Source organism: Solanum tuberosum, unplaced genomic scaffold, assembly GCF_000226075.1.
Source record: "Solanum tuberosum cultivar DM 1-3 516 R44 unplaced genomic scaffold, SolTub_3.0 scf00141, whole genome shotgun sequence".
Lineage (NCBI taxonomy): Eukaryota > Viridiplantae > Streptophyta > Magnoliopsida > Solanales > Solanaceae > Solanum > Solanum tuberosum.
Window position 1 is genome coordinate 693,683 of NW_006239075.1, and position 8,473 is coordinate 702,155.

Consider the following 8,473-nt stretch of genomic DNA (forward strand, 5'->3'; position numbering starts at 1 on the left):
TAATTTATACATGTAATACGAGAACACATATTACACTAATGCAAATATGGGTTTAAATTGAAGATTTAATTGGGTTCAATTGGAACTTTAAAAATGGGTTAGTGCTTGAATGAGTTGAAATTAAACTCAATTCAAATTATCTTGAGCTCAACCCATAGAATTCTGGACAGATTTTATATATGAGGTAATTGTCTAACATTTTATACAAATCACTTTCATAATGAGAAATATATCAATTCTAAATGATAAAATTGAGAGGTGTATCAGGTCATTTTTCCTTATAATAAGGGTAAATTAGTAGGTAAGAGTTCATTTAGTTAGGGAAAACAAGTTATTCTAATAGATTTTTTTTCAAAATTAGTTATCCCAAAATTGTTGTTTCACTCTCGATGATGTGGAATAAAAATAACACTATAATTATGAGATAATTAATTTTGAGATAAGTTATTCTGCGATTTTATCTCAATCAAACACGAGATAGATCCATCCTAAAATTTATCTCAAAATTAGTTATCATTTATCTCTCATATCAACCGAACCCTCAGTGATAAATTATCTCTTAATTTCAAATTAGACAAATAAAATGAATATTTACCTTTAACATATGAACAAATAGAAATAGATGAAAAAATATATTCATTTTTCGGCTATTTTCTAATTTCTACCTTTTCTCAAACTTCATATATTTTTAACGCCACTGTAAAAAAAATAAAAAAAAATAAAGTTATGTATATAAAAAATTTATATCATTAACTTGTCTACTTGTCTTTATCAATTGTACCAGGTCATTTAACTTATTTTTATAAATACAAATCACATAATTTATATGTAATTATCTTTTAAATAATATAATAATTAAAAAAATCTTTATAATGATAATGTACCTTATACCTTATTGTTAAAAAATCATTTATATAGATTATCCATAAATTTGTAAAGTAATTGGTGGAATAGCGCATGAGTCATCTATTTAAATTAGCCATAATTACTAATCATGATCAATTTTATAAAAACTTCCACAAAGTAATGAGAGATTAATTATGGCTTTTTGACCTTCCTTTTTTCTATTTTTTATGCAATCGTCAATGGGGAAAATTATTAATAAAGATAAAAATTGTGACACAAGTTTTACTGCATGCCTCAAATAATTTTTTGTTACTAGTTGTTACTTTAGATTGAGATTTCAAGTTGTTCTTTCATTGTCTCTAAAATATATTTCTTTTCGTGTATTTCAATTTATGTGATAAGCTGTCTTTTTTAGTCCGTCAATAAAATAATATTACTTTTTTATAATTAGAAACGATAAAGATCTAAGGTTTATCTTAAATCACAGACTTTAAAAGTCTTTATTCTTTCTTAAATATTGTGTCAAGTCAAACAATATCACATAAATTAAAGAAAAAAAATATCAATAGCAATAAATTCAATGTAATTCCGTAAATTACGCACAAAAAATATAATATTGAACTCTCCTGTGAAACAATAATTGTGGAACGACATCAAAATAAATACAAAGGATTGACAAACTAAAATCATTGCATTTTGAATATGGAAAAGTTCTTGATAGGAAGCGCTTTCCTCTGAATGAGGCGTTAAGCGCGAATCCGAAATAGTTAGTCTCCAATATCGATATCACACCGGGTGGGAAACCAAATCTTTTTTAAAAAAAAAAATCATTGCATTCAAGAGACAACATAGATAAAACCAAATGATACCCACGTTAAGAAATCTTTGCAAGAACCATCACAATCCAAACATTATGACATAATTAATTCAAAAAATTGCATGCAATAGAGGGAATTAGTTTGATAATTGATGGTGTTGGTGTCTCCCTCTTAGTCCTTGGCCAATTGATACAACATTATCTAACTCCACCTTCATTTGTTTTCCTATGGATTACAAACACTAATCACAAAGCTATATATCAAACATTTGTTATTGTAAAAGACACTTGTATCTCATTTTTAAAGCTATCGTTTAATCATAAATTTTGAAGTTTAAATTTGAAACTTGAAAATATTAGTTTTTGAACATGCATTTTACTTGATTTGTTTTTGAAAATTTTAGAATGACAATCCCAAAAACTGGGGCTTGAAAATATTTTAAAATCAAAATTTTCAGATTTCATGATCAAACATATACTTAAAGATAGATTTTTAAAATTTAATCTAAAATTTATGGTCAAACGCTAGCTCAATTATGGACGTTCATGTCATGACCCCATGATGATACTTTCTCTTGTCACTATCATTTGACTTTCATCTTCTTATGAATCACTACTATTTCCATTTCAAAATAAGTTGGCGTTTTAATTACTATTATTTTTTTATTTTGCTCCTACATAAGTGGTGTTTTAGGGTTTCAAGAAGGAATTGATCTTATCCTTTCAAATTTTTCCTTGTTTTAATACGTAAAGTTTTAAGAATAACTTTTTTCTTTGACATATTTAATTAAGGATAAATTAGTAAAAATCACTTCTTATTTCTAAAAAAAATGCATAGTTTCTTAAAAGAAGTGGCCAAGCTAAAAACACTATTTATTTTAAAACGGACGGAATAGTTCTTTTCGTTGTTAATGTTATGTTTTTCCTAGATCACTTTTGCCCTTTAACTTTTCAAAGTAGACTTTCCTCCTCCTTTTTTCCCTTTTGCCTTTTTTGCATAGGTGGAGGAAATGATGTTCCTTTTATCTTAGATTCTTCTGTCTGATCCACATTTTAAAATTATCTTTTTTACCTGTAAATTAAAAAATGACACTATTTGTACTCTCATAATTCAAATTGAATAACTTTCAAATAGTTCAAAGCTTTATTGGAAAATCTTTTGACAGAGATTAAATATGCATGACTTTGCACATGAGACCTTTTACCTCACAAACTAAAGCAATGCACATGATGCATTAAAACAACAATAAATTGATGGTATTTCCTTACTTTTAATTTAGAAATCAGGGCCCTACAAAAGAAAATAGACAAACTGGTATGTACGCAAATCTTATCATATACTCCCTCCGTCCCATTTTATATGTCATTTCTTTCTATAAATAATTGGTCCATAATACTTGTCATTTTATAAAATCAATGCATAAATTAGCATATTGTTCCTTTTTTACCCTTGTGAGTTATTAGCATTGAAAACATACATTTGACCAACTTAGAAAAGTTAAGTAAATGATTCATGTTCATTGGTTAGATTAATTAATCAAAATAAATTAATTCATATTCATTAATTGAAAACTTAAGTTCCAAAAAAATAAATAATAAGGGTAGAAGGGTAAAGTTACATCATTTCTTAATGCAAGTGCAAAATAAAAATGTGACATATAAAATGGGACGGAGGGAGTACTATATATGTAGTTTTTTTGTACAATCTCCCAGATAGAGATGCAAATTCCTTTGCAGAAATTAGGCCTTATATGATGAGGCAACAGTATATAATATGTATATTGCCTTCCAACTAAATGAGTAAATACAGATTAAAATTTGTGTATACTTACCACTTACCAGCAGCCTGTTGTACAACAACAGATTAGTTTCAGAAAAAAATTCAGGGGTAGGATAAGGATAATGATCCTGAGATATTCCATGAGAATTATTTTATCTTGCTTATGATAATAGGTACTATTATATAGTTAGACCCATATAGAGGGTGGGCTAAAATAATCCCAGATTGAGCTTTTTTGCACGATATTCCAGGGAGACAAAGTCGTCCCTTTTACTAACCGAACCCTCAGTTCAGGGGCCTTAATTCGTCAACATGTTATGAAGCCTAGTCTTGGTGTAGGATCAGCTCAACAGCAGCCTCAGTACCAAGTTCCCTGAGACCATCAAATTTCATCATCTGTTCACACAAAGATGCCCAAGTCAGCACCAGAAGTCAGCTGAATCATGTGACAGAAGTTTCAAACACAGGACATATAAGAGAAACAAATGTTGGATACATGCAGCTTAGTCTTAAGACAAACTAATAGTTATGAGGACTTTGCAAACTTAAAAAAGGAGAAGCAAATTGGACGACAAAGTAAGTTACATACGTAAGCACTATATATAAGTGAGATTAATTGCTGAAAATCCAGTCTTAATGATTTTGGAGAGGGCGACATTGAAACATGATAGATCAACGTCAACTATAATAAGTGGCAAATCGTTGTTTACATATTTAACATAGGTGTGTATCTATCAAAGCAAGAAGAAAGTAGTCAAACAGGTGGTTTATCACCAAATAACTATGCAGAAGTAATTGGAATATGAAATTACTGCAGGAAAATCAATTCTTGGATTGTCTAAGAATTAGACTATTTGATATTTAGTAAGCTACTTGACTGAAAAGACTGAAGTCTTAAATGGCTGGTGTTCATTTGGCTTCCCTTCGATGCTCGTATAGCTCTTTCAAGACAATATGCAGAGAAGTGGACAGCAATCATGGCCAGAAGGAAATTCCTTTAGTCATCCTAAATGACGTTAAGTGAAGTAAATACAGCCATACAGGCCATGAGACTTTAACAAAAGTTTGTGTCTAAACTACCTCTTTTCAAATGTAAGATAGGAATTAAGGGCAATGCACGTGCTACAATGGCCGAGACAAAGGGACACAATCCAGCAAGAGTGAGCTACTATATAGACATAGTATTAGATAATGTAAACAAAGAAGGATGATGAAATTGACTTACAAAAGGCTATGACTCTGTGGATTGGTGCTACTTGGAGATTCATTGGATGGGTAATGGAATGTGTGAAGATGGTTAACTATTACATCATGATAATGGGGAGCCTGCCCTTCAGTGCCTTTCAATGCAACAAATGAACTAATAAGACAAGGGGATCCTATGTCTCCTTTTCTTTTTGCTTTGGCTATGAAATACCTGAGTAGAAGGTTCAATGAAGTAAAGGAGCAGAAATTATTTAAGTTCCATCCTAAATGGTCCAAACTGGGAATCACCCATTTGTCATTTGCAGATGACCTGTTACTATCCTCAAGAGGAGATTTGGAGTCTGTCAAGCAACTACACATATGCTTTCAAGATTTCTCAGAAACTTCAAGACTACAAGCAAATAGTGCAAAGAGTGTCATTTATTTTGGTGGTGTCCCTCTGAAAATTCAGGCTCTTATCTTACCACACCTGGGATAAACAAAGGGAGAGTTGCCCTTTAAATACTTTGGAATTCCTTTGTCTAGCAAAAAGATCTCATTGATGCAATGGCAACCTCTGATTAACAAAATGGTGGCTAGGATTACTTATTCGGCATACAAGCTTACTGGGCACAGATGTTTGTATTACCCTCTAAAGTAATTCAAACAATTGAAGCTTTCTGTAGAAGCTATCTCTGGTCAGGTACTAATACTGTAACCAAGAAAGCATTGATAGCTTGGGATAAAGTTTGTACTCCCAAGTCTATAGGAGGCCTGGGGTTGATGAATTTGAAACTGTGGAACAAAGCAGCCATCTTCAAAGTATGTTGGGATAGAGAACACAAGGCTGATAAATTGTGGATCAAATGGATTCACACATATTACATTAAAGGTCAGTTGTTTGTGCAAGCACAAGAGCCACAACAGGCAAGTTGGATGGTGAGGAAGCTCTTTGAAAGTAGGTAGAACCTGCACAGATGGCCTAGTTCCTACAGAAATGGAAGCCTGATAAAGCAACTATACTTGCAGTTGATAGGTGACCAAGAGAGGGTAATATAGAAGCCTCTAAGATTTGGTAATGATGCAAGACCCAAGACACAGTTCACCATACGGCTAACCTTACATGGGAGGCTTTTGACTGTGGACAAATTGCTAGCATGGGGAGTGACTATGGATAGAAAATGTGTCTATTGCCACACTCACGAGGGAACCAGAGATCACATGCTCTTGCACTGTCAAACTACTAATATGGTCTGGGATGGTTTAGTCATATGGATGAGAGGATTTATGCATAGATTCACCAACTAGGAACAACATGTACATTGGATCAGTAAACAGGCCAAAGGGAAGTCACAGGCAGCTCAGATCTTCAAACCTATATATACTGAATTTGTACAGTCCATCTGGATAGAGAGGAACATGCACATTTTTTAGAAGAAGCTGAAGGAGACTACTAAGTTGATTAGGGAGATAGCCTTAGCTCATCCCTTCCTTTTGTAGAAACTTGAATCCTAGTATTGGTAGGTAGTGATGTAGTTTTGTTTTTCCTTTGAGATAGTCAGTTGGGTATTAAGCTGGACAATGGAACTTGTACAGACTACTTTGGTGATTAAAGGAAACTTAGTTACCAAAAAAAAAGAGGAAATGAAAAGGTGGTGGTCTCCTTGAGTAATACACCTCATACTTGCCTTTGCCCTCAGAAAATACTGGTCATGACTTCTCGAGTGAAAGTGAGTGAAACAAAGTAACAGGTCAGAGAAAGGGATGTACAGTGGATATTAGATAGTGAATGTACACAATGTGCCTCCCCTCTCATCCTACTGACTTTTTTAGCTGGAGAAGCGATAGGAGTCGTCAAAATATAGTAGTCTATAGAATCATAATATATAGTTGTCAAAATGTTGATACTTGCGCAATGTGGAGAAAAAAGAGGAGAAAAAATGAAGTATAATAAATGAGGCTAAATCTAGGACTGAATCAGAGAAGCTAAAAGATATAACACAGCACCACCAACACTAGCAAGAAAAGATTGCCTTGAAGTTAGATGTAGTTTGCATTAAACTCAGAAATGCACTAATGATCACAAATGTAGGAACTTAGGAGACTGAAATTTGTCCACAGAAGAAAACTTATCCATGTAAACTTGAGGAATCAAAGACTGCTGTATGTATGCCACATTGCCACCTGATTTATAAAATCCAATGGATCAAAATTGTAAAGAAACATAGGGATGCATATGGATCACAGTGTTGGAAGTACCATTTGTCCATTGAATTTTCAATCAGGGCATTTCCGAAAACATCCACCAAGAGGCAGGGAAAATACAAGAAGTACAGCTTTGTAAGAGTTCATAACTTAGCACCATCCCTTAAAAGCTTAAAATTATCAACGTTTGAGGTTAGCAGAAGTGTGACACAATCTCTTTTTCTTCACAAGTGGGCATTGATCTTCTTTGTATCTAAAACATTATTTTAGCACTAACTAAATATGGAGAGTTTACAAGGTTTTCCTTTACATTTAAATGTACATATTGGTTGGAAGCACAATTTTATTTGAAGAAAAAAAGAATGTATGCATATAAATTTTGCTCGCCACTTGTACACGAAATGAAGTTTTATCTTTTCCCAATGTGTTCCGGTATTGTTAAAATTTTTGTTCAGATTTCATGCATTGTTTTAACTGGTATAAAGTTCCATTCATAAACTGGTGCAACTAATCATTATAATGTCAATGACAACTGTGTACACACAAAGATGCCCAAGTCAGCACCTTTACAAAATAGTAACACAATGTGAGTTCAATATCTGAAAAGGCTTAAATGATACAGATATCATTTTTACTGAAATGAGAATCATGTCACAGAAATTTCAAACACAGGATATATAAGAAATTTTCAGCTTTTGTTTCTGGTGCAAATGTTGGATACAGTCAGCTCAATCTTAAGAGAAATTACTAGTTATGAGGACTTTGCAACCACAAAATAGGAGAAGCAAATTGGATCGCGAAGTAAGTTACATATGTAAGGCACTCCCCTTATGATATCTTTCAAAGTAAATAAAGAAAAAAGAGAGGTAGGGAGGGGTTGGTAGGAATGGACTCTTAACACAACTAAGCAAACAGTAAACACTTTTTTTGGAAGCATTCCACACACTTAAACCAACATAAACATGAGTATTGGAAGAAATGAGATTATTGATGTCACAAAAGTTAATGTATATAAGAAAAAGAAAAACAGAGTGAAAAAGGGAATAGATTGAAAACTTCAATATACCTCACCTGGCCCTGCGGTGAAGAAATATGTGAGATTAATAGCTGAAAATCCTGTCTTTATGATAACACTGAAATATGATAAATCAACGTTAACTATAATTAGTGGCAAATTGTTGTTTACATCTTTAACATAGGTGTATATCTATCAAAGCAAGTAGAAAGTAGAAGTCAAACATGTGGTTTATCACCAAATAATTATGAAGAAGTAATTGGCATATACAAATTATTGCAGGAACATTTATACGATTCTTGGATTATCTAAGAACTAGTAAAGTTACCCGCGCTTCGCGAAGGAATTTAACATCATGGAATTTATAAAATAATACTTAAAACCTATCAATCATTAAAACTAAAACACTATATTATCTTACATACAAGATTACGTAGTAACAAACATTAATAATGTAAAGGAAAATGAAAATTATTACATCTTATCATTTATCCTTAATAACATAAGCATAAATTAATGACTGTAAAAATACATACCAGGATCTGTAACATAAGCAATGGTGTCAGTGAGCCACTCAACAAAAACAAAGTACACAAATATTTAATTGTGAAGAAGAAGAAGAAGA